The sequence below is a fragment of the Leopardus geoffroyi genome, chromosome C2 (genome assembly GCF_018350155.1).
Source record: "Leopardus geoffroyi isolate Oge1 chromosome C2, O.geoffroyi_Oge1_pat1.0, whole genome shotgun sequence".
In the NCBI taxonomy this organism is placed as follows: Eukaryota; Metazoa; Chordata; class Mammalia; order Carnivora; family Felidae; genus Leopardus; species Leopardus geoffroyi.
In genome coordinates, this window is record NC_059333.1 from 79,793,284 (window position 1) to 79,818,620 (window position 25,337).

General features: G+C 47.5%; 1 protein-coding gene and 1 long non-coding RNA gene across 7 annotated transcripts in view; one reads left to right on the forward strand and one right to left on the reverse strand.

Moving 5' to 3' along the window:
• LOC123611099 (LIM domain containing preferred translocation partner in lipoma) overlaps nt 1-25,337 on the reverse strand; it is a 680,366-nt gene that overhangs the window by 603,453 nt on the left and 51,576 nt on the right. For 4 of the 6 annotated variants that reach the window (XM_045502614.1, XM_045502618.1, XM_045502617.1 and 1 more), the window contains exon 2: nt 6,881-7,003. The gene's annotated coding sequence lies outside the window, so the exon portion shown is untranslated. Of the gene's footprint in view, nt 1-6,880; nt 7,004-19,245; nt 19,508-25,337 lie in introns of those variants that run through there. The other 2 variants (XM_045502616.1, XM_045502620.1) reach the window with 2 other exon arrangements.
• LOC123611104 lies at nt 12,524-23,410 on the forward strand. Its single transcript, XR_006718434.1, has 3 exons — nt 12,524-12,833; nt 19,082-19,245; nt 20,277-23,410. It is a non-coding gene; the product is annotated as an uncharacterized LOC123611104 (long non-coding RNA).

Genomic DNA, 25,337 nt, shown 5'->3' on the forward strand with positions numbered 1-25,337 from the left:
GGGAAGGCTTTTACTTATTCAGGAAAATATGAAATCCGGGCCGACACATGCAAATGCTACAGGCCTGATTCAAGTCAAGGGGACAGTGCAAAGCGGGGACACTGAGAAAATGGCCTGACACAGTAAACAACTGAGGGTAATTTCCAGCCCTTACTGACTATTAAGGAGAGCACCAGCTAATGTTTCATGAGCACCAACTTTGTGCTAAGTACCCCCTTGGCAGGCACTTTGTGTACATTTGTGAACACAAAAGAATAAGAATCCGAGGCAGCTGCTACCAGTTTTTCAAATTAAGTGGGGGCCCCTGGGTGGCTCAGTCAGTTGAGCATCCAACTTTGGCTCAGGTCATGATCTCACGGTTCGTGGGTTTGAGCCCCGCATCGGGCTCTGTGCTGACAGCTTGGAGCCTGGAGCCTGCTTCATATTCCGTGTCTCCCCTTCTCTCTCTGCCCTTCCCCCGCGCACTCTCTGCCTCTGCTTCAAAAATAAACATTAAAAACGTTTTTTTAAATAAAGGAATGATTAAGTGACTTAAGATCAGGCAGCTAATGCTAATAATGATAGTCTTCCCATTCCAAATTCTGTTCTATCTTGTTGCCTACACCCAACCCGAACGATTTCCTGTTACGGACTGTCAGTAAAAATTAAATAATAGACAAGCCACACTTTGAAAGCACTAATAGTATCAAAACATCTTGAGAGTCAAAGGGGCCACGGAGCGGGGGAGTCATATTGACCTTCTGGCCAGCCACAGTCTTACTGACCCGAGCAGGCTTTCCTTAGTTTGGCTGCAGGGCTACTAACGACCTTGACCATAATTTTTAAGTCTTCCATTTCCATTAACTTTTGAGGAATGTTAAGGAAGACTCTAAGGGAACCTGCCATCCTCTATAAAATGGACTGCCAGATGGGGCGCCTGGGTGGCGCAGTCGGTTAAGCGTCCGACTTCAGCCAGGTCACGATCTCGCGGTCCGTGAGTTCGAGCCCCACGTCGGGCTCTGGGCTGATGGCTCGGAGCCTGGAGCCTGTTTCCGATTCTGTGTCTCCCTCTCTCTCTGCCCCTCCCCCGTTCATGCTCTGTCTCTCTCTGTCCCAAAAATAAATAAACGTAAAAAAAAAAAAAATTTTTTTAAATAAAGAAATAAAAATAAAATGGACTGCCAGATTTGGTTTTAGAAAAGACAGTTTGGTTGGGGGGTCAGGGGGAAACGGACGCTCTAGAAAGGAACTTGCTGCCAGACAGAAGGTATTGGCTGACTTTTCATGTCTGATCCTGTCAGTCCCACAGCAATACTGAGTATCGGTTCAGTGTTCTTAACACAAATGTCATTCATACTGCCGAGGCACACTGAGCCAAGTAACACTGATTTACGCAACTTTTCAGGACACAGCCGGACCCAACAGGAGATGTAGACCCTGAAATTGAACTAAAGGGACAACATGAAGGCTCCGGACTCCAAATTTGAACCTATTTTCCCCTAATCTGTTTCTGGAACTTGACAGAGGTTGCAAAAAGCAGAGAAACCAGGCCTAAAGTCTGTATGGACTGATTCGGAAAGAGAGACGGTGCAGGACAGTGAATGAGAAGCACTGGGCCAGAGACAAAGGAGCCTCAGAGGGTCCCTCCAATGGCTGCCAATGGCTCCATGGCCCCAGAGGAGTTTGTCCCCTCTCCAGGTCTTGGTGTCTCACCTGTACAGCAAAAAGTTCAAGCAAGAAGCAGCTCTAACTGGTAAGGAGGGTAAAAATATAGAGGTATAGGGGCACAGCATTAACTGAAAACTTGTGATCTTCCTCTGACAAGCCACGCCAAGTTTCATTCCGTGCAATTCTAGCTCAATGTCTATATTCAGATTTTAAATGGAGTTCTCACCCACAATCTTCAAGTAAAGTGGGTCCACAGAGTTGTGCTGGGTTTCTCCAGCGGTGCCATGTAGCTCCTGCTCTCACCTTAGCACATGCCCTGTAACCTAGAGTATCTGTGCAGACAGCCCCTAAGATGGCCTCCTAGAACTCCGTCTCTTGGTCTTCATGCCCTTGTGCAATCCCTCCCTTTGAGCATGGGCTGGATCTAGTGACTTGTTTCAAGCAAACAGAATGAGGCAGAGGGAACGTGTGTCACTTCCAGGACGAGGCTACAGAAAGGCTGCGGCTGCTTGCATCTGAGGGATTCTCTCTTGCTCACTTGCTCGGAGGGAAGGCAGTCGCCATGTTGCGAGCTGCCCTATGGTGAGGCTCTCACAGCAAACACCTGAAGGCAGCCTCCAGCCAACAGTCAGCAAGGAACTTAGGCTCTCAGTCCAACCACTGCGAGGGCCTGAATCCTGCCAACAATCATGTGATTGAGGTTGGGGGTGGGTCCACCCCAGCTGAGCCTTCAGATGAAATTGCAATCCAGCAGACACGTAGACTGCAGCCTCAGGAGAGACCCTGAACCTCCCATCTAAGCTGCTCCCAACTTCCAAATCACAAAGAGTACAAGATAATAAATGTTCTCTGCTTTAAGCACTAAGTTTGGGGTCTGTTATGCAGCAATAGATAACAAAGACAGGGGCCACATATGAGAGCCCCAGTCCCGGTCCCTAGCAACTCCGCCATTTTTCAGGATGCCCAGGAAGTAGACCAGAAGAGATCAGCTATCAGGAACTCCTGGGAGAAACCCTTAGCCCTCCCCATGAATACCGAGATGCTTTCCCACTTGGTGACACACACCCAGGCGTGCTCTGGCCACACAGAGAGGACCATGGAAATAATGTCACTTCAACTCAAAGTCAACATGACAATTTTGGCTGCAGCAAGTGAGTGGAAAATAAACTGGAGTCTGAACCATACATGGAATATGACAGACTCTTTACCTGCCCAGCCATATTCTGCTGTCAGTTACTTCTACCCTCAGAACCTGCCCAGCCCTAGGGACCAAATGATGTCCACAGGCCCACCCTGCCAGTAGTCTGGCCTTGGTTTTGAGATCAGATCACCTCCTCCTGGGAGCTTTCTTCGACCTTCCCGATTCTTTCCACGCTCCCAACCTTTTACACAAGCCCCATGAGAACTGAGGCTATAAAGGACCTCCACTTTCCAAGCACCTACTATGTAGCCTTAAACGGATCTGGTGATTAGTAAATGTGTGCTGTAAATAACACCTTTCTTTCTAATGTGGTATTTCTTATGCATAGGTCTTTCTCTCCAAGATCAGGGACTGTGCCTAATTCACTGTGGTGTCCTTAAGACCCTGAAGTTTACTAACTTCCAGAATAACAATGGATTAGGGCAGAGAACAAGCACACACTCTGTGAAGGAGGGGTAGATATTCAGCAGCAATCTACAAAGGCCTTATGGGTTCCCTATGCCTGAGACACCAGACATCTTCCACCAGACAGGAATCCGTGTAGGAGAACCTGAGAATTCCTCTGACCCCCCTAGGGCCCTGTCCAACATAGAACAGAAGGTATCTCCACTGTGCTGAGCTCATGAAGTAGAAGAATATGGAATTAGGAGGAAGGAAACAAAAGAGGCAGAGAGAGCCCTACCTTTTATTTTTATGGGCAGCAAACATCTCCTACAACACATCCCTAGGTTATGGAACAGCCAGAGCCCCAGGTGGCTGCATGGGTTCCTGCTCAGACCTAGCAAGTCTTTTTGTATTTTGGAAGCAATAACATCAAAAGCAATGAAAGCTGGCTCAGCAGACGGTCACACGTGCCCAGAAACCACCTGACCGAGTAATTGTAGGGAGCCAAGATATTCACCTCTAGCGGAAGTGACTGTTGCTTTGTTTCCGGCATAGACTAATACCTGATCCTTCTAAGGACCAAAAAGGAAATATTAAAAATGAAAGCCTTTGGCTACCATCAACAATTGTACACTAGTATCAACAGAGGAAAATAATTTCCTTCCGGACTCCCACTGGGCCGGTCACGCCTAGACAGAGGTGTGATTATCTAATCAAACAGAGCAAGAGCCTAACAGCTAGACTGTAGCTTCAAGATTTCTCAAGCATGGAGACTTCTCCATGTCTCTCAAGTCCACCTCCTTTCACTTCCTGCTACCTAGGGCAAAATCAAATATGAAAAGTAATAATAGTACACAACTGCATTTCAACTTCAACCGTTACCATGAAGCCAGCTTCCAAGACTGAGGACAGATTAGCGCCCATCCAATCCTGGGGATGGTGGGGCTGTAGGGTTGGGAGGAAGAACATACACTGGGCATATACTACGTAGCAGGCTTGGTGCTGGGGGACTGCACATCACACGGTCTTATTTTTCTTTCTATTCAAGATGAGTCATTCCACCATAATAATCTATCATGTATGGACCATGCTTCGCAGTCTGCAAAACAGGTTGGCATCTCTCAACCCGTCTGCTCTAAGCAAACACGAGAGGCAGACAGAGCAATGATTATCATTCCTAATTCCCAGATCAGGGAAATGAAGGCAGGGGCGATGTCGTTTTTCTGGGGGTGCACATCTAATAACTGGCAGATCTTCCAAAACCCCGTTCTGCTGCACGTACTGTCTTTTTATGCACTCGCAAACTTCTTAAGCCCTACTGGTCCCGAAAGACTCATTCTGCCAGGCACTTGTTTTGTTCCCAGAAAGCCATGTAGCCAGCCTCATCTGCTCTAGATTTCCTAAAACCCTCCAACAGCGAATGGCCAGTGTGTAATGGAATGCCCTTGGAGAAAGGGACACTTGCCACCTTTGGATTCATTCTTTCTAGCCATGAAAATGCACTGTGCACCTATTATGGGCTAGAGATCCCACCAAACTCGAGATGCACTTGTGAACAAGCGATGCCACCCCTCTTCCGACCGACTTTTATATTCTTAAAGGCCATCATCACGTGTGCCCTCTGCCCTCTCCAGTGGAGTCTCTCATTCCTGTAACAGTTCCTGGTGGGACATCATTTCCAGGCCTCACAGCGTTCTTGTGTAGATAGTCCAGCTGGCTAAGATCCCTCTCAGAGGATGAAGCAAAGACTACCAGCTGACAACCTAGGGGAGCTCTGACGGGAGGGTAGAAAGGAAGTTCGCAGTCACCCAAATAATAGTAGTCCTCTCGCCACCTCCAAGCAGCCCCCAGATATTCTTTGAGTGACCACTCTTCTCCACTGTGCAGCTGCCATGGGATTTGGGTGGGACCATCTCCAGACTCCGTTCCAGAGGAGGGCCCAGTGCACGTGGCACTTAGCACAGTCTCATCGTCTTGGCTTCAGTGACTGTGCAGGAACGTGCAGTAACCCAGGGACATGGGGACATAGCAGACAAGGCTCTCTTCCCACAATGGGCATAGGAGGCATAGGGCCCAGGATGAGGCACACAGCCATCTCTTGACCGTGGGGTGAAACATCCAAGGTGGAAGCCAGCACAGAGAAGGCAGAGCAAGGAGCACTATAGGAAACAGAGCTGAGTCCTGTTCAGACTGACCCCGAAGCCCACCTTACCTCTGGACTTGCCGGTTACCAGCAGGATCCCCCACCCACCATGTTCTAGAGGACATACCCTATTTAATGCGGTCCAAGGCTGCACTGGCATTTTAGAATGGACAACAAACACTTGCAAATGTCTTCCGGATTCCTCCTGTTTAGGAATTCTCTCCCATTCTGTCATTACACACTGGGTGGGTTGGTTTGTTTTTAATCCAAGTAAACCTCTTCATATTAATCACAATTAATTTCAAACACTGAAACAACTCAGGAAGTAGAGCAGGTAACAAAGATTCACAATTGATGCATAAAGTGCAGGCTTGGGACAAAACATTCAAGATCAGGTGTGAAATTTTAACAAGCTGAAGGGTTTTAAGAGTCAAAAGATTGGATGCCAGCCCTTTATCTTATGCAGATCTATTGGCACAGAGGTCAGTTGTTCTTTTGAGGTGCAGTTGATTAAGAAAAGGTGACAAAATGTAACTATAAACTCAGTTACACTTTTAAATAAAGTTAGGTTTGACCAATCACTATGGCATCTGCTCTGTTTTGGACAACTAGACCATAAACACGGCAAGGCTTATTGCTTGGAATAAAGCCAGGGCTCAGGGCACATAGGGATTGGTCCTTGGGATGGAGACCACAGATCTCAGGTTCTACATGGACGCTTTTCCCAGAATTCTCCAGTTGTTTTCCTCAGATCTCTGCACAGCCCAGGGGAGCCCACACCATTATTCTTTTCACCACTCCTACCTTCTAGAACATGATGTTCTGTCCTACCCACTGAACTCAGAAGTATTCCAAAACACAAGGGAAACCTTCCCTTACCTGTTTGCCCTTCCCCTCAGTGTGGAACAGGATTCCGACTCACATCCCACTGGAGCTCTAGCAGGCCCTCTAAGACAAAGGTTCACACCCTTTGCCTGGGCAAATTTAGCATCCCTTACCTCAAAGGGTTTTTGTGAAAATAAAATGAGATCACAGAAGCAGCAGCAGCTTGCACAGGGGTAAACAAAAATCACTCAATAATATGACTTTTCTTTCCTTGCAAATGCCCATAACACTGTTCATTGATATTTTCTTTTTGGTCTTTCCATTTCAAGAATGCTTCCCTCCATGCCAAAGGAGAAAGAAGGAAGCAATACACTTATTGGCAATCCGAAATCATCATCACTCCAAATTTTCTTCCAATTTCTCTTCATGCCTCCTTTCAAGAGCTGAGTCCTGCCCTGCCTCTGCTTTGTCACACATTTTGTTAGCATTGTCCTGTTTTGCCCATTGCCAATGAAATCAACTCAAGATAAAAAGAAAACAGTTTGGTTCTTCTCTAGTTCTTACTCTATCCCAGCTGTCAGTGCCCATGCTTTAAAAGGAAAGCCTGGATTTTTTAAACTCATTAAAACGTGAACATTGATTATAAAAGAAGAATGTCTTCCCTTCTCTGTAGGACTCACCAATTGTGGAAAAATAGCTTCCCTCTGATGAGTGCCCAGTAGAACAATGAGAAAAGTCCTCAAATGAGAAGCAGGCAACTGGGTTCTGTCTTCAGTTCTATTTCTGAGCCTCAAGGTCCCCACCTGTGGAAAAAGGGAGAACAGTTTGCCTACAAATCTCTAGTATCTTACCAGCTTTAGAACTTTTCAGTTTTATGAACTCACTGGCTAGCCATACTAGGAATGATGCCAGCTGACGCCCAAAAATGCGGCGGCTTCCCTCTACATCTGCTAAGCCCCCCAGTCAGCTCCTGGCATTTCTATTGCACTAATTTGTCTCCGTAACACTGAAAACGGATTGCAGGGACCCCAGCCCTCCTGAGAAAACAGCTTCATCATAATCTCAGAGAGGAAAGATATCTATAGTTAGATATTCACAGTTTTTTTTTTTATTTTAAAATTTACTTATTTATTTATTTTAAGAAAGAGAGAGAGAGAGAGAGGGAAAGAGAGAGAGAAAGAGAAAGGGGCAGAGAGAAAAGGAGGGAGAGAGAATCCAAGCAGGTTCCACATTGTCAGTGTGGAGCCTGATGCTGGGCTCAGACCCACGAACCGTGAGATCGTGACCTGAGCCGAAACCAAGAGTTGGATGCTTACCTGACTGAACCACCCAGGTGCCCCAGATATTCACACTGTAGCCAAGAAAAAATTAAGAGCAAAATCTGAACAAATAAAAATAGAAAAGATATAGGAGTTTGGAAACAAATGTCTAAGTACGGGACTGAGTAACCCCTCTGAACCTGAATTTCCTTGTCTGAAAAATGACAGCCAGTGAGCAGGAGAGAGCCGGACAATCTTGACACTCCCAGTAAGTCCTCATTACAGGTTTTATTTCATGAAGACCTATCGCTATTTTGCTAAGGAGTATATGATACATGTTCCCACAGACAAATATTCCAAGGCAGTAGGCTGTTACAAAATATGTGCTTTGTACATGCAGGTAGAATCCACATTCTAGAAAAGCCACTACTTGCATTTTCACTGTTGACATTTTACACATTATTTAACCATCCATGAAATTCATTTGTGTATATTATCTCATTCAGTCCTCAAACATTCAGACAAGCTCAAAGTGAGGAGGGACCTTAAAAATGACCCACCTCCACTGTTTCAACTGACAGCAGGAGAAGCTGGAGCCAGAGACAGGAGGTGGCTACTCTAGGAACCACAGTTAGTGGCAGACAATCCAGGGCTCCAGTCCAGGACTTGCTCCATGGACCTAATTTAAGCCACTTGGACAGAGGAGGACACCAAAACTCACTGGGCAGAGGGACTTGCCCTTGGTCACACAATCAGCTTTGGGGCAAAACCAGGACTGCCACATCCAAGTCTCTAGGAGCTTGCTAGGACACCTGCTAGAAGCTCTCAGTATAGCCCGACGGCAGAAAGAAATTAAGTCGGGGAAAGGGCACGTAATCAAGATAAGCCCAGCAAAGCAATGAGTTTCCTGAGACCTAGCGGTCTTCAAAGACATCAGAATTCTCGATGCCATTCCACTGAAATGAGAAAGGCCATCATCTCATACCTGCTGAGGAACGGAGCATATGCAGAGGCACGCCCTGGACCCATGGACAGTCCAGTCTCATGGAAAACACCAGACATCACTCTCCCACCCAAGCCCCAGGAAACCGAAGCTTCTCCTCGCAAAGGGAGATACTAAGTCAGAACGGTTTCTACAACCGCAGCGGAGGGCACCAGACTTCCCAGATTTCTAAACCGGAAGGAGAGGCTCTCTGCCTTGGCCCTTGGGGCCATCAACCCACTCCTGACAGCTTCCCTCCCCACACAAATGACAGTGGTCTCCTTTTCCCTAGTCCTCGTCTCTGTCAATATTTTTTTTCTTCTTTTCCATAAAGAGAACAAGCAGCTTTGCTAAAGAACCACTGTGAAATGATTGAAGTTCCCATGCAAACAAACCATTAGCAGAGTTCAAATGCAATTTAAATTACCAGTTGTTAAAGTGTTCCTCAATTTCGTGGTAAGTTTCCAAGGAGAATTACATGCTATATACTATTTAATTGGTTGTTTTCTATTTTTTAACATCCATTTATCCCCCCCCACCCTGATATTTCAGAAGTGTCTATAAAAGCTTCCCTTTAAAAAATTATACATTGTTGAATAGATTAAATCTAAAGATTGAAAAGCATCAGAGAAACAGCTGCAGGATTATGCAGCTCAGCAGAAATTGATGGTTCTGACACCACAAAACATGCAGAATTTTAAAATCTTAGGAGTCATCTCGTAATGCCCTCAGCTCTTTACAGGTGAAGATGCTGAGGCCCTGACAGAGAAAGGAGGGCTTGGCTCAAAGTCCCCTGCCTGATCAGTGACAGACCCAGGATGACAGCCAGCACTCCTGGTCCCCCACACTGCTGCCTCTTCTCACCACCCCATATATGGAGGACATGATGGGAAATACTCAACGAATTGTACTTTCCACCTGTAATTTTTTAAAAGGAAAGACGAAGTCCTCTTTAAATACACCCCTGACCTCAAAACCAGAGATGGGCAGTGGCAAATCCGTCTCCAAAGGGGAGAACAAGGGAAAGGCTGATGAATGAGTAGTCAAAGGAGCTCAAAACGAGCAGATTCTTGGCAGAAAAAGGAAAGACACTCTTCCAGACTAATTAAACAAGTGACGGGACATCGACACTGCTGATCTGCACTGCTGTACCTGGCCTAAAACCAGGGGCTGCTCCTGCTGTGAGAGGGTAAAGGATCCACAAAGCAAAGGCAGGCCTCATCGTGTCCGTAAAGGGAAAGGATTTCTAGAAGCCACCATGAGTGCAAGATGAAGCTGAATGCACTGATACAGGATTTGTGTCAATTATTTAACCTCCCTGAGCTCAAGCTTCCCTGTCTGCAAAACAGGGATAACACCACCTACCCATCGGGATCTATGTGATCGTGCCCTGGGATTCCAATTCCAGCACGCATGGCACAGAGCCCACACGCAGCAGGCATGAATGGTCAGCCCCTCGTCTTCTAAGGTTTCTATGATTTCTCAAAGCTTAAGATTCTGTGGTTCCTACCTATTTGGACTATAACAGAGCCTCACCGGCTATGTATGTTCCGTAAGTGTGTTAGATGTTCATTTGTCATTCAAAAACTAAGATAAGACAAGTGTGTGACAACTTACGCATCCAAGCAATTTCCTTCAAAAGCAAACTTTCTGGAAGTCCTATTTTAAAATGGCCTCTGATAAGAGTAGCCAGTTAAGCACTGATTTGGGCTCAGGTCATGATCTCCCAGACATGAAATGGAGTCCCACATCTGGCTCCATGCTGAGTGTGAAACTTGATTCTCTCTCCCCTTCTCTCTGCCCCTCCCCTGCTCACCATGCACGCATGCGTTCTCTCCTGTCTCTCAAAATAAACATTTAATATATAAATAAATCCTTCAATAAAGCCTAAAATACAGAGAACAAACTGATAGTTGTCAGAGGGGAGGAGGCGGAGGGAGGGGTAACAGTGGGTAAAAGAGAGTAGAAGTGCGGGCTTCCAGTTATGAAATGAATAAGTCGGAGAATAAAAGACAGAGTGTAGGGGATATAGTTAATTACGCTATAATAGCGACATATGGTGACTGATGGTAGCTACATTTACGGTAAGCATGGTATAACATATAAAGATGTTGAATCACGATGATGCACACCTGAATCTAATGTAACATTGTATGTCGACTATAACCAAATAAGAAAAATCATAACTTAAAAAAGCTTTCAAATCCAATGTATGAGTCAAAAAGTAACAAAAATCCCAATTTAATGTCCAAAACCTCATTTAAACTTCCCACCAACCCCGTAAGGACAATTTCCCAATTGCCCACTGAGGAAACTGAGGGTCAGAGAGGTCAGGCAACCCCCCAAGGTTCTGGGGCTGATAATGGTAAAGCCAAGACTTGAACCCAAGTCTTCAAAATCAAGCCCCACAACCCAGATCTTACTACCTTGCAGTTACAACTGTACGATGGGCAGCTATTCCGCTAGAGGCAGAAATATCCTAAAAAAATTCCTCCAGTATTTTCACAGTTTAAGGAACTCTGGGATACAAAACAAAGCCGGAACTTTCAAAATCAAATATGTTCACATGAGAAGCAGAATCCTTCCTGACTTCCACCTTGCTCTATGTTCTTCGGTGAAATAAAAAGCTCAGAGCCCTGGCACGGAGCAGACATTGCTGGGTATGTGGGAAGCAGGCCTGAGAAAGGTCAGCGGTGAGCTGACGGCAGGCCAGTCACAAAGAGAATTCCAATGGCTGGGCTCACGATCAAACACACCACGGGTAACCCAAGAATGAGCTTCTGAACACCCCTCCGGCACAACTGTTAACTGACACGATGTCATGTGCCCTGCATTCGCAGGTGCTCAAAACAGACACTTGCTAGCACCTCCTGTCCTTAATGAGGCACCGTGTATGGACCCAACAGCTGCAGGTGCTGAGTCAGGCCCGCCTGGCGCTCTCAAAGAGCTCACAGGCTCACCGGGCGGGCACACGCTCGAAAACACTGAAAAGTGTGCAAAGCACAAGTCCACGCGACGTTGTTTTGAGGGTCTGGAAGAACTCCGTGGATGATGACTTCTGAACCCAGCCTGCACACCCAACAGGATTTCCACGAATGAGGAGGGGGAAAACAGGCCCAGGGAACAAGACATGCTAAGCGCCGTAAGGAGGAGTTCAGGCTGTTCTTAGGGAAAGTGACTAATCTGCTGAGGCCAGTGGCAGAGCACACGGAGGGATGCGGTGGAGACGAGGCTGCAAAGGAATGTTGCGGCCAAGACACGAAGGACCTTATGTGCCAGGCTAAAGCACTTGGATCTTGACACTCATGGGTACTGCATCCCGGGAAATGACGCAGGAGAAAGTTAAATAGCAGAGCTACCCCTTTAAGAACTGAACGCCCTTCCCTTGAGCCTCCAAGTACAGGGAGGGTGGGAGGGTCTGAAGGACAGCTTCCTCCTCCCAATGGACCCCTTCTCCATGGCCCCACCCACAGAGAAGTCAGAGAAGTGGGTGGCTCTCAGAGGTGCCCCAACCCACACGTCTGTGGACCTTTCCCTCTAGTCTGGAACTCCCAACCATGAAAGACCCAGAAAAGACACCACGTCTCCTGTTCCAGGCAGGATTTCCACTCTGCCTTCAGGGAAATGCCAGCACTACCCAACCTGATGAACCAGAACACAGGCCGAACACAGGCTCCAGCCTCTTTCCTGTTAACTAAGCAGAAGCCAGAGGCCTATCCAGCACACCCTGTGTGTGCCCAAAGCTCCCTATCGCGGAGCTCTTCCGTCCAGGCCTGGTACCATGTGACCGGGGCCTCCAACCAGTAAGGAGCCTGTACTGACATCACCAGTTAGGTCCTATGGAACCTTTCCCTTAAAGGAGCCTTTGCAGCATGTCCCATTTGTTAAAGGCACAGGCAAGATGTTTTTCACTTCCTGCCCAAAAAGGAGCTCCTGGTCTAGAAGGAGGGATAAAACATAAACCAAGTAGGAGATGGTGAGTACCATGGAAGAAGGACAGGTGATAAAAATCCTCACAAGTAACCCTATGACTCGATGTGATTTCTTAAACCCGTTTGACGGATATGGAACCTCGGGCTCAAGCAGGTTAACTGACCTGGCGGATCACACAGCTAGAAGTGTCACAGCCAAGATCTGAATGCTCAGAATCACCATAGAGCTATATACTCTATTGTCCCACAGCCCATTGTGATGCGAGCTAGCAGAAGAGAGAACAGAGATCCTTTCTAGTATGGGGCAGTGTGAACGGTGGAGAGTAGATGGTGATCACAGGTCACCTCAGTCAGAAGGTGGCCATCCAGGCAGAAGTGTTTAAGAGGAACAGGAGGTCTCTGGATGAAGACAGAGGAGGGCCCCTCAGGCTAAGAGAACAGCATGAGATAAAGCACGAAGGTGAGAAAAAGCAGGGTATGTCTGGAAAATGGCAGGGAACATGGGTGTCTTAGGGATGAGTGAGCCAAAGCCTCACAGCGGACAGGCATTGCTGTCTGATGATGATGGGCCAGGGACCAAGGGCACGAGTTCTTACTTCTAAATGGCAAAATAAAGAAATTTACAGTCAGGGACACACAGCTGAACATACTAGGAAAACAATGTTTCCAAGCAGAACAGTGGATGCTTCCAGCTCTACTTGGGGTCCTGTGCTATCGTGCTAAGGCCACCATGCATTCACCTTCCAGGATCTGGTCCGGGGTCAAGAGTAATGGGCCTTCAGGTCCCTTCTGATCAATACACACAGAAACACTGACCCCTCTGGAGGTCTGAACTTCTACACCTCTTCTAGTAGATTCTGCCCTCCTTGAGAAGAATCCCTACAGCTCATCAAATGACTCCCAAGCCCTAGCTGGGGCACAAGCACCCGACGTGGTGAACGGAGTACAGAGAGCAGGACAGGAGTCATAGAATCAATCTACACTTGATTTCTGGATTCTCCAAGAATTAACAATGGAACCCTGAGCGAGTCCCTTCCTTTTAGAGAAGTTAAATTTCTTCATTTGTAAAATGGAAGGAACCATCCTACTCATATATCTATGAGTTCTTGTGAGAATTAACAACTAATTTGTGAAATTAAATAGAAGGATATGTGTTTCTACATGCAGCCTGACATGTTTAGAATAGGTACTCCCCCTGAAAGCCACCATGATGACAGAGGTGGTATAAAAACGGCACAATCCTCCCGGTAAAGTATCTAAAACTGGAGCTGTCAACAATCCCCCCCCCCCCCGCCCCCGTTGAAAATTGATCTGTATTCCCCCAGGCAAGTCATTACATCCTTTTGTGCCAAATTGTTTTCATCTTTTAAATGACCCAGTAATCCCACTTTGGGCAATATACATAAGGGAATAATCCAAAAGGAAAAAAGAAGGCAATTTGTTCAGAGATGTTATTCATAGTGCTATTTCTAGCTCTTTACATATCCCTCTATTATAGCACTTCTCTCACTGTGCTGTAATTATCCACTCCCCTTCCATACGCCTCCAAATTATCTTTGAATCAGTCCCCAGCACCTAGCACAATGCCTGGCATACAGTAAGAACTCAATAAATGTTTGTTGACTAAATGAATGGGCAATATGAAAGAGAGTTTAAAAGAAATTCAAATGAGCAAAAACAAAACACTGCTTTTAAGAGATAATGCTAGAGTTTAAAAAAAAAAAAAATGGTAATACAGACGGCAAACTATTCAAAGACGAGCATGTGAAGACGCCCAGAAGTGAATTTCAGGTGATTCAGCATACGATCTCTGAGCATCTCCCGGCTCATGCCCAGTGCAGTATAGGACTGCCATGAGACACCCAGGGCATGAGGTCTCATGTGGAGTCACTTTGGCCAGGTGGCCAGAGCACAGGCTCGGTCAGGAATCTTAGATTCCCAGCCTGACTCAGACACAACCTCACACTGGCCAATCATCGAACTTCTCTGAGACCAGTTCCTCCACGCCACTGAAACATGGGGGATTTACAGGAAAGCCCATCCCATTTAAAGGAACCACAGAAGGGGAGGCGAGGACCGGCAAGTGTGAAATCAAACGTAAACGAAAGAGGAGGTTCGGGAGGTACGCTTGGACCACGGTCCTCAAGCCAAGGTGGGGCCTTGAAGCCCCAGCTCTTCCATGCCCCACCCCCCCACCCCAAGCCTTCCATTCCCATGTAATAGGGTGGCTGAAGGCTCCTAGCAGGGAATCTGCAAGAGGCAAGAATCTGGACGACCCATCAAGGGAAAACAATACGTTAAATACGGCCCACAAAGTCAGCATCACTCTGAATGTTCCGTATTCTTGGTGGGAAAGAATGCTTTATACAAATACCCAAGGAGAGCAAAGGAAGCGGCATGTTCTGCAGGGCTTATTTTGGGGCGTTCCAGCAGCTCTCAGCCAGGAAGTCAGAGGCAGGAAGCCCCTGCCCTCTGTTCCCCGGCCAGAAGTTCAAGGTTAGAAACCAAAGCAGGGAGCACACAGACTCCTTAGTCTGAATCAGCTGCAAGTCTCTGCACCCCCTACCTCCCGCACTGCACATTTTCACCTCCATCAGGGTCTCCCAGATTCCTGCCCACTGACCTTGACACTACTCTGAAGGAAACTGCCCTTGACGTCCCGTAGACAATCCCTCCAAAACATGTCGTGAGCCAAGTCACTTGTCTCTGGCTCCATTTCCACCACCCTAGTCAAAGTTACCACCATCTCTCGCCTACTGACGGCAAGAGTCTCCTCCTGACCCCCTTGCTTCTACCCTTGCCCCACTCCCTGCAATCCATCCCCCTGACAGCGAGCTGAATGATGCTCCCCATTACCCCTAGATTCGGGTCAAGCCCCTGCTGTAGCTTACTTACACCCAGCAGCCCTTTCCCTGCCCTCCTGGCATGCTTCTTCCTCGGCCGCCCACTACCTCCTAGCATTCTGGGCCCTTCCCATTCCTCAAGCGCAAACTCATTCCTGCTCCATGGCCTTGGCATTGACCGCACCCTCTGCATGGCTCTTCCTCCTGACTTTTGCACAACTGACTCCTTATCATTCAGACCTCAGCTTAAACATCACCTCCCAGATCCCTTCCTCCATTCACTCACCATCTTAGTGCCCTGTGTGAATCCTCCTAAGTGTTACTTATCATTCCCTCCTATTTACAGGTTCATTTATTATCTGCCTTCTCCACACACCCCTAACTAGAATGTAAAGGTCCAAGGAATCATCGTTCCATGTGTCTTTTCCTTCGCTCTAAACCCAGGGCTGGATCAGTCCCCAGAACAGTATGAAGCACATAGGTGGGAATCCAATAAACATTTAATAAAATTAGATGAATACATACCACCAGTGACAGAAACCTTACCGACTGCTAAGGGCAAGTCGCCCAGCACTGTGGATAACGTCCTGGGCTCTGGAGTCAGATGACGATCAGTAATGCTTGCTACTCAGGAGCTGTAGGAGTTTAGGAAAGTGTTCCCATTTCTCTAGACCTCGCTTTTCTCAAGTAAAATGGGGTTAACAGCACCCGGCTATAGGAGGGCTGGGAGGATAGAAGGAGATCGATCATATAGAACACCCCGTGTGGGCTCAGCACAGACAGAATGTTCCCTGTTGTCAACGGCGGTCCCATCTTACAGGTGGGAAAACTGAGATCAGAAAGCAGCAGCATCACCCAAGTGAAACACTGGGTCAGCAACAGAGCCAGGTCAGAAAATCACAACTGTAGTCTCTGTCCACTGCTGTGCAGACTAGCTATTCCTTGGACATCGTAATAACAAAAATGCCTGATAGCATGTAACTGATTTATATACTCTGTCTTGTTCCCTAAAGGATCTGCTCTGAAGTACCTAACAGAAATGCATATAATTCGTGATTTTTTTATGGTGAGAAAACTGGGGAGTGAGATGGAAAAATAAGGTGAAGGAAAAGGACAAGGATTACAAAAAAGAAGAGTCTTGGGGTGCCCGAGTGGCTCAGTCAATTAAGTGTCCCACTTCAGCTTAGGTCCTGATCTCGCAGTTCGTAAGTTCTAGCCCCATGTCGGGCTCTGTGCTGACGGCTCAGAGCCTGGAGCCTGCTTTGGATTCTCTGTCTTCCTCTCTCTCTGCCCCTCCCCTGCTCGCACTCTGTCTCTCTCTGTCTCTCAATAATAAACACTAAAAAATTGTTTTAATAAATAAGCATTTAAAAAATTAAAGAAAAAAAAAAAAGAAGAGTCATACGTCTCATACCATTTGCCAGAGGTGGGCTTCACATTTGGCTCTAAGCTTCGCAGAGACAGATAGAAAATGGAAGGAAATACCCATGTACAGTCCTGTGGAACACTCGGTTACTGAAATGTCACAGCAAGGTGTGAGGAGGTATCACTATCCAGTTAAGAACCACCCTAGTTTGTCACACTCTTGCCAACTAAAATCAAATATCCACTTACCCCTGACCACACACACTCTGAAGTCACACAACCTGGGTTCAGATCCCAGCTCCACTACCGACTGGGTGACTTTGGGCAACTCAACACCCCAGGCTCTTCCTCTATAAAAAGAAGGTAAAACATAGTACCTAAGTGGGTCAACAAAATGCAGTGTGTATGTGTGTAATTCTGTCACGTGCTACAACACAGATGAACCTTGCAGATATGATGCTAAGTGAAATAAGGCTGCCACAACAGAATCGATACTGTAGGATCCCACTTAATGCAAGGTGCTTAGAAATTCATGGAGACAGAGGGCAGAAGGACAATTGTCAGAGCCGAGGGGAAGGGGAATGGGAAGTTAGTGTTTAGTAGGTCCAGAGGCTCAGTTTTGCAGAATGAAAGGAGTTCTGGAGACGGGTTGCCGGACAGGTGGCTGCATTTAACACCCCGGAGCTGTACATTTAAAATGGTTAGATGGTAAATGTGTACTTTACCAAAATTAAAAATAAAGTTAAAAAAAAACAGCACCTACTCATGGGTAGGGATAATAGTGACTCAATGATTTAGGTCAAGTGCTTAACCCAATGCCTGGCATCAATTCATGGCAGTTCTCCTTCCGAACAGTAACAGCCCATACACCTGCACCACCAACCCTAACCTCTTGGTGCCCTTGTCTGTCACCACCATAGCAGGTGTGGGGGGGACCCCAAGCTCTGTTGCCTCAATCCCAAGCCTTCTTGCCTCCCACCCGGCGAGCAGGGCTATACGCAGGCCAGCCACCATCATGGAGCAGGAGACAGGCTGTGCGCAGGGTCCTGGGGTCCTGCCTCCCTGGCATTCTAGAGCGGCTTAGGGAACTGCTTGGCCTCCCTTCAACACTGGACAGACTTGGGTCTCCGTGCACTTCCCTGAGCTATTAGGATCCGCCGCCTAATGCCACAGGCGTGAAAGTGCTTCCCCAAGACACATCTCCAGCGTCTTCCCTGAATTGAAGAAAAGTGCCCCCAGGTTCACCAGAACCCAAACTGACTGCAAAGAACTACTCATGGCCGTGTAACATCTGGCGGGCTGTTAAGAGAGGGTGGTGCCCTCTAAGTCTCTCTTTAAAGCTGTATCAAGGCAAGGAAGTGTGTGTATGTGTGTGTGGGTCTATGAGTGTGCACCTATGTGTATGTGTAACCATGTGTATGCCTGTGTGTGCGTCTATATGTATGTGCACCTATGTATATGCCTATGAGTGTGTGTGTCTGTGTGTGTCTGTCTGTCTATAATATGTGTCTGTGCCTGTGTATAAAATCCATTCAGAGTCAAGCTCACCTTTCGATGGGAATTACACTGCAGCATTCTGACAACTAAGCAAGAAAGCCCTCCCTGCTCAGTCTCTTTCAAGGTCTGTGCATAACTTCTACCCTCTGGGAGAAACTGAAGTAGGGGTCTCTGTTCCCCGGTTCTGCATTTTGGACAAGCTATCACTCCCTTCTAGGAAATCAGGAAAGAAAAAGATCTAGAAGCCAAAGCAGGTCAGAAGGCAGCAGCCCACATTCAAATAACATTCACATGACCGAAAGCAGAATAAGTAAAAAGCAAAAAAAGGGAGAAAAAAAAAAAAAAGAAAATTTTACAAACAACAAAAGCCCATGTAACCTGACAGAAAGAGGTCTGAACTGGGGCAGTTAGGTGCTAGTTCTCAGTCTCGCCAATCAGATCAGTAAGTGGAGGCAACTCTGGCATCCAGAGTCCCCATTTCCTCATCTGCAAAATGGGCACGCTCTTCTCCTCCTCTGCCTGCAAGGGCAGCTGAACTCTAGCGGAAGGAAGAACAATCCAGAGCCAGGAGCCCAGGGGTTCTAATCCCACCTAATCAGCCCTGTACCCGCAGGGTGAGTTAGCTTAGCTCCCAGGCCCTGCACTGCCCACCGTCCAGCTGCAAAAGGAGGCCGACAACCCGAATCATCTCTAAGACTCCTTCCAACCCACACAACGTCCTGCACACTGGGTATTTATTCCAGACCGTGGATGCCATGCAAATGCTGCATATATGGCCACATTTTTATGCCCTTAAGGCCAACCATAGCTCTGCTTTTCAAGCTAAGACTACCCCTCCCCAAGTGTCCACGAACGTCCTTCGGGCTTGTTGCTCTAACCCTAGCAGACAGACAGACGACAACACTCCCAAATTACCTTCCTACCCAACTCTGGCTAGGCCTCAGGTGGGAGGAAATATCTCTCATATTTTTTTCACATACAAATAGAATTTTCCCTCGGGCAGAGTCCGCCTCCAAATCCCACAGAAAGAAGAGCTCCCCTGGGAAAGCAGCTGTCCACACCCCAAATTAAAGTGGCCAGCGCTCCCAGCAACATGTCCCATCACCCTGCAAGCCCCAGGTCTACGAGCAGAAAGGCCATTCGCTCTGTCAATAAGGATGTACTCACGTGAGTTGGGCCCCACAGGCAGCTGGCCCTCCGCTGGCCCTCACTCCCTCTCACACACCCTGAGTCCCACTGCAAGGAGGTGGTCCCAAGGCCCGAGGGGAACAGCACTGAAACATTCTCTCCTCAGCTTCCAGTACAAGGGGCAAAGGAATGGAGGGGACGGCGGGGGGAGGGGGGAAGGGGGCGACTTTGTTTCTGGAAACAAGAATTCAAATCCTGCTTCTCCTAAACCCTGAGTCACCTCCTCCTCTTCCAATAGATCAGTGTGGTGGGTAAACATTTCCATATATGGAGAAGCAGGCTAGAGGATGTCAGAAAACTCACCCTTCTCTCCTCTGGCACTTGAAGAACATGCCCCCACTTATGACAGAATTCCTTAATCGGAGTAGATGATTAACCCCAAAAGAAGGAGAGTCTCAATCTGCACAGGCTGACTGTTACAGGAAAAAGGCTCCCAGTCCAAACAAGGAAGTGACTGGTTTGCAAGACTTTAAGTTCACCTGAGGAATGGGGCCATCTAGAAGGCACTGACATTTATGGAGTCAATCTATTCATTCAGAGGAGGAGGGTGGTATCTGGGGTAGATGTACCCTAAGCGGTCACCAAGAATCCAATCCACAAGTCTTCTGATGGCAGATGAGCCCTAAAATAATCCCCACCCTTGGCCCCAATTCCCGGACTCCCTTGGGCCAAGAATCCTCCTGGGAACGTAGTTTCGCATGAGTTACTCGTAGGACAGAAACCAGGCACAGAAACCCAGAATAAAACCAGACTTTCAGAAGAACACTGTTGAGGGGGAAGGAGGGCTGAATGCCCAATTTAATTGGTATGATTACTTCCCATCAGAAGGTCCTGAGAAGTGTTTGAGAACTAAATTGAACCAGTAAAGTCAGTCAGGAACGGATCTGGTCTAAAAAGGACTCCAGACTGAATTAGCAGAAGAGAAAGGAGAGAGAGAGATGGGGTGCAGGGGAAAATGGCGGTGACGGGGAGGAGGGGTCTGCTCATCCCAGTGGTTCTGTTTCTTACAGGGATCCTGTTCTACTGTTGGCTGCAAAGGCTTTCTGCGTGCCATGTACCAATTTTTCAGAATCACCACCCACCTCCTGGCCTGAACCATGAGGCTGCTAGTTCTCATCCCCAGGGGAGTCTTCAAGCAACGAACAGCACTACTCAGAGGGCCAAGGCACCCAAGCCCTAAGCCCAGGTCAGCCCACTCCTTAAGATTTTGGGAAAATCAGTTCTCTTGGGGTTTATATTCTTTCATCTACAAACTGGGTCAATATCACAAAACTGTCCAACTACATGTGCTAAAAGCAGCTTCTACTTGGTGTATCCAAAGAGTCACAGCACCCTTATTCTGATTACTTGTTTTATCTTTTGGCGAACATGCCATAAATACCTGAAAAGCAGCAAGCATTTCTTATTTATTGCGTGTTTAAGAAATGAACACAAATATAAGTGATTATTAAATGAGGTAGGGAAACAGGATCAGAGAACCTTCCGGCACATGCCAGAATCATAACTCAGCACAGAATTCCGGCCACTGCGGTCCTCCCCAGAGGTCCCAGAGGCAGTCTGAGGAGGGTAAAAGGATGATCCTCGTTTGTAACTGAGAAGACTGGACATGGAGCCCTGTGACTTGTGGTTCTGTAGAAAGACTGTCATCCTGTCAGGAGCTCAGAGTCCCTTCCAATATTCCAGCAGGAACATAACCAGCAGAGGGAAAAGACATTCCATGGAAAATAGCTGCCCACAGATGGCCTGGGAACTCTGGAAACCAGGGAGTAAGCAGACTGCAGAGATAGGTATGAAAACCAAGAACAAAGAGTCTATGTTACCCTCCATTTTGCAAAAAATAGCACTTGGAGATCAGCTTCCATATTCACAAAAGGGCCCCTCATTCCTTAACGTATGTGTGCCTCTCTTCCTCTTGACCACTGCGAACCACTGGCTCTGGGATCTTGAGAGGAGAGAAGACCACTAAGCCCGATGTCCCGCCTGATTATAAATCCCCCCCCTCCCATGGTGTCCACGACATCTCCAGTGAGGTGGCGACCATCATCTCTTACAGCTGCAAATTCCATCTTTCCAACAGAAAGTTCTTCCTTATACGGAAACCAAGTCCGGCTCCTGGCTTTCCCGTGCCTCATTCTGCCTCTTCGAACCATATGAACAACCGATGTCTGTTCCATTGGCTTGGAATTTTTGTAGGTGAATCCGGATACAGAAACGAAGCTGCCCAAGATCTCAACCCTGAGTCACTCCGGCCGTTTCCTGACCATATCACCCTGCTCGCTCCTAATGTATCTGGTGCCACCTTGAAATCCATCCTTTTCAGGCTTCTCTAGGAAGTACTATTGCTAAGCGATCCATTCTGCACATGGATGGACACCTGGCCTTGTGGACTCACAAGATGTGCCCTGTGAAATCCCAGTCCCTGAGAAATGAGAGGAGAGACATCTTCGAGACCATTTCTTCGGCCACATTCCCACCATTTGTGGACAGAGCTCAGGGATGTGGATCCCATTCCCGGCTCCCCATTCCTGGTCTCCTGTCCTGCCAGACCTAGCATTGTCTCCAGGATACATGGCTGTTCCAAGGAACATTAACAGAGAGCTCTGCAGGAAAAGAGGGCCTTGCCAACTCAAACGCTCTCAGAATAATAACCAAGCAGCCTGCAGGCAGGACAGCAGTGCCAGCTTGCTGATCGCAGGGCTGGGAGCTCGTGATCCCTGACTAACTACCCCAGCACCATTCTGGACTTCATTGTCTTTACAAATCGGGGGAAAAAATGTTCTTTTGTACTGCAGTTCTGATGGCACGGCTTGGAGTCAGGGCACATGCAGCAATGATGCCTCACATTAGCAACATGCTTTACTAGTTGATAAATGCTTTCCCAGACAGTCTCATTTAATCCCTACTGGCAACTCCACTGGGAGTATTGTACCCAATTACGTGACAGGAAAACTGAGGCTCAGAGAGGCGAAGTATATTCCTAAAGTCACACCAACAGTAAGTAATTAGAGGAACGCTGGTTTAGAAGTTAGACGACTAACAGTTCCAACTCTGCTAAGTACTAACTGTATGACCCCTGGCCAACTTTAACTTTCCTAAGCCTCAGTTTCTACACCTGAAAATTAGAGATTAAAATAGCCCTTCTGCCTCCTCCCAGAGCAGTTACGAGGATCAAATGAGATAATGAGACTTAAAACCCTCTGGAAAACGGGAAGGCGTTCCAAAAGTGTAAGGGATTATTGTGTGATTACTTGTAAATGACTGTGCATTCCATTACAAATACAAAAAAGCAGTGAGGTCATCCTCGAGACAAAGAAACATTAAGACTCTGGGAACGAAAGGGAAATGATTTGATGTTCTACAGGTTTCTGTGTGCTTCTCACTGGTAGCTGAACCTCAGCATCAACTGTCAGATTTTCAGCCGCCAGGTCGCATGTGCCAACAGGACTCTCAAGACAGTGCTCCTTTTTCAGCTACAAGCGAATGCCGGCCCGAAAGGAGGTAATGGAGAGAGGGATGTCTGGGAGACCCTCCGAGAGTCTCAGTTCCGGAAACATGACCTACGACGTTCTCCTTGGAGGAGTTGTTAGAAATACAGGCTCCAGTCCCTCTGCAATAAGCCCACAGGGAAATAAACGTACAGGAACGAGCTATTTACCAGAGAGCACTGAGGAGGTTCCCAAGCATGAATTAATCAAGGACACAGGGTATTTCAAGCTGCAGACACCAAAAAGATGGAAATCAGCAAACCATTAAACATCCGAACACATCTCACAGAGGCTCAACCTGGAATGCGTGCAGCCCAGGCAACGGAGAGGTGTGCCTGCGTACCAGAGCTCCCGCTGCAGATCACGTGGGGGCGGAGGGGACCCAGGAAGCTCGGAGAGCACAGCCACTGGTCTGGTGTCCTTCAGGCCCCTGCCAACACGCTGGTCATCAGGATGCTCCTCAGTGTCTGCAAAGGTCCAAGTCATCAACGTCGTGCCTGGGAAGGGCCAGATCTGCCCCAGAAATCCATGCCCAAGGCTGATGAGCACACAGCTCAGTGATGATTATTTCCTGGTTTGCACCTTATCATCTCCTTCCTTGTGCTTCACATTGGAGACAGGCACTAAATAAATTTATCACAGAGGTGTGTGCATACCTATTAAGAGTGTGTGCCTGAATCCCCAGGGACGGTGCAGCAAAGGGCTATGAGACCCAATGTGGAACGAGGGGTGGCCTACTCCGTAAGTTCAGACTTCAGGAGGGTATCCTCAATGGGAGGCACAGACTTCCAGGCTAGGTATTCAAAGAGGGTGAGACGGGCGCAGTGACAAAGGACATTCCAGGCAAAAGGAAGGATGTGAGGCCAAGCCATGAAGAGCTATGTCCAGTGACCAGCAATGTGTAGGCCACTAGTGGGAGAGGTGGGCAGATGGGTGGAGACGAAAAGAGGTGACTCAGCAAGATATCATAGCCTAAGGTGATTAGGTTGGGTTCTATTTCTGAATGCAGACTGGTTTTTTGAGAAGCAAAGCTCTCAGCACACCATGGATCAGGTTTTTGAAAATGGTCTCTTTGGGGGCGCCTGGGTGGCGCAGTCGGTTAGGCGTCCGACTTCAGCCAGGTCACGATCTCGCGGTCCGTGAGTTCGAGCCCCGCGTCGGGCTCTGGGCTGATGGCTCAGAGCCTGGAGCCTGGTTCCGATTCTGTGTCTCCCTCTCTCTCTGCCCCTCCCCCGTTCATGCTCTGTCTCTCTCTGTCCCAAAAATAAATAAACATTGAAAAAAAAAATTAAAAAAAAAAAAGAAAATGGTCTCTTTGGGGGCACCTGGGTGGCTCAGTCAGTTAAGCGTCCGACTCTTGGTTTCAGCTCAGGTCATGATCTCACGGTTTCCTGAGTTCGAGCCCCGTGTCTGGCTCTATGCTGACAGCAAGGAGCTGGCTTGGGATTCTCTCTCTCTCCCTCCATCTCTCTGCCCCTTCTCTACTCACTCTGCCTCTGTCTCTCTCAAATAAATGAATAAACTTAAAAAATGAAAAGAAATAAAAATAAAAACATATACGGTCTCCTTGACTCCTCACCGGCCAATAATAATAACAACAAAACAACTATAATGTAATGAGTGTTTACTCTGTGCTGAGCATTATAGTAAGCAGGCTACATATATTACGCCATCTGGTCATATCAGCTGCCCTGTGAGCCAGGCAGTCTCACCTATTATACAGATGAGAAGATAGAGGCTTAAAGAAAAAGGAAACTGGGCAAGACCCAGAGATAGTAAGTGGAAGAGGCCAGGATTAACTAACTCCCAGTACAGACTCAACCCCTTGCAACTCCAGAATGTGCTTGTCAATTTCTAACTTTCTTTCCTATTGTCCAGACTCTCCCTATCCCATTTCTTTTTTTTTTTTTAATTTTTTTTTTCAACGTTTATTTATTTTTGGGACAGAGAGAGACAGAGCATGAACGGGGGAGGGGCAGAGAGAGAGGGAGACACAGAATCGGAAACAGGCTCCAGGCTCTGAGCCATCAGCCCAGAGCCCGATGCGGGGCTCGAACTCAAGGACCGCGAGATCGTGACCTGGCTGAAGTCGGACACTTAACCGACTGCGCCACCCAGGCGCCCCTCCCTATCCCATTTCTACAAGATGAAACCATCCTCATATAACTATCACAGAGGACAGTATTATATATAACAAATAAAACTCTCTACAAAAACAGCTGACAGTGTTTCTTATCTGCTTCTGTCTCCCCAGAAGGTCCTTGGAGTCAGGAGCCTCGCCTGTGTTCTCAGCACTGTGCACACAATGAACCCTCCATACTTACATGTGTTCAGTTAGACGAAGTCTTTGAAGGCTGGGCCAGGGAAGTAACACAATACTAGCTGTCATTTCCACTCTACTCTTCACAAAAATGGAACTAACCTCAGTGAGATTCCCAAGGTCTGAAGAGGAGACCCAGCCAAGATGAAGGACGCAGGTCAAAGATCATGTGCATGGGGCAGCCTGAAGCTTCTGCCCCTTCTCCGAGCCTGCAGGACCCTGAACCTGAAGCCAGGAGCCCAAAGGCCCAAAGGAAGAGGTAGGCA